The following is a 2,074-nucleotide window of genomic DNA, read 5'->3' as shown; positions in this document are numbered from 1 at the left end:
GTGTGTGTGTGTGTGTGTAGTAGTAGTAGTGTGTGTCTGTATATATATATATATATATATATATATATATGTGTGTGTGCGTGTATGCATGTATACTGTAACTAATACATTTGTATCTATTTATTTATACGGGACAAAAGCAAGTCGAAGATATTAGAATGTTCACAATTATCAATATCTACGATTGATACCTATGCGTAAACAAGAGGCGCATTACAAATGTGGTGGTGAATGATGGTCGTTCGACTACCAGGATTATGATTCGGACTATAAACGAACTTGCCCATGTAGTTGTATCCATACTTGTAACTGCGTGTAATACAATACGCGGAACTTAATACATCGCGCACACAACAGCTAATCGTATCAATTCGTAAAAGCACGGACCAATGGCAAGTCACCCAGATACCATGTGCTTGTACTGTCGAGGTTATGTTGAGATACAAGCGCATAGTGTACTACGAAAACTGCACACGCATGGAATAATATCTAATCCTCAATATATAACATACGTGCATAGCTAAGGCGATGTATGAACAACTTATAGAGCGCACATGCGTTCTACACTCGACAATGAGAAAGCGCCTTTTAATGGCGTAGCTTTGAAGTCACTCTAAGTATCAAGAGATACGGGGGTAGGTCACCTGCATGTACTGTCAAGGTCGTCGTCCATTGATATAGGCTTGCGTGTTTAACGCATACGTGTATACAACACTTCGACAACATCGCAAGAGAATCGCTGGTTAAAACCGCACATAAAAGCTAGACAAATGATTATCCTCATCGCCCCTGAACCACTGAACACTTCGAAACGGCACTTACATTTGCTGCAAACCATATCTGCGTTAGTTTGGCAAGTGTATCCTATGTGACTGCTTTACTAGTAGTACTTAAATATAACCTGTTGTATGGCTAAAGGTAACTGAATATAAATATATACGTATATGTGCATAGTCATATTTTTTAAGCTTCAAACGTATACGTTTAACGTAAACGTGTTCTATTTTGATACGGTCTTGAAAACATTGATTAACGTACAAGTGGAGAAGAAAGGGTCGAACCTATTTAGAAATAGTAATTGGACTATAAGCGTAGATGGACATATTGCACCTCAGAACCCAAGTACTGCACCTAAATGAAATATACAGGACCAGCCCAAAATAAACGTTGAATCCGTATTTTTCTACAAATATGACTCATCGGTGTCAACTACCATAGTATTATAAGCCGGCTTTGCTAAAATGCCCCAGTTTAAAAATGCCAGTGAATGTGGTCACGAAGTCACGATATATGTTTTAGTATTTTATGTGTATATATATATTAAATACAACATATATGAAGCCAGTGACTACAGTAGGTGATGCATGGTAGTGAACGATACTGTGTGCACGTATTCGAGACGTAGGAGTATCAATGAGCTCGTTTGGCTCAGTTTCCAATCAGGTTGTAGATCAACGCGTGTTGCGATTGTCACGCCGCAATTAACTACCTCAGGCGTTCTATACGAGTCTGTATAGGTCGTTAACAATATAGAAATCCGTATCAAAGAAGGGTGTAGGTGTAGCTTTACACACATACGTATATATAAATACTCACATAAGTCCTTATTATCTTTCCAATCAGGCCAATAAGAGGTATACCCTACATATTTCGGATACCTATATATGCACGTACAACAAATACGTACATCTTCTGACATTCACCAAATGTTTCATTTCTAAACATACATCAACAATTTACATATAGCTCTGCTATCTGATCCGTGAGCATGGACACTTTTGAGATAAAAACACTGGCGGAGATCAAGAAAGCGAAGGTAAGGGTATTAAAGTAAAATCAGTTTGTCCAAGTATGTGGTTTGATGCTGAATACATACGAGTCTATATGTAGTTATATATATATATATGTGTGTGTGTGTGTGTGTGTGCGTGTGTATGTGTATGTATGTATGTAAATAAATATGTATGTTATATGTATATATATATACGTGTGTGTATGTATGTGGGCATGCATACATGCATGCATGCATTCATGCATACATATATCTATATATGTACTTATATATGTATATATA

The sequence above is a fragment of the Sphaeroforma arctica genome (genome assembly GCF_001186125.1).
Source record: "Sphaeroforma arctica JP610 unplaced genomic scaffold supercont1.1290, whole genome shotgun sequence".
Classification (NCBI taxonomy): domain Eukaryota; class Ichthyosporea; order Ichthyophonida; genus Sphaeroforma; species Sphaeroforma arctica.
Note: the sequence above shows the minus strand (reverse complement) of the source record.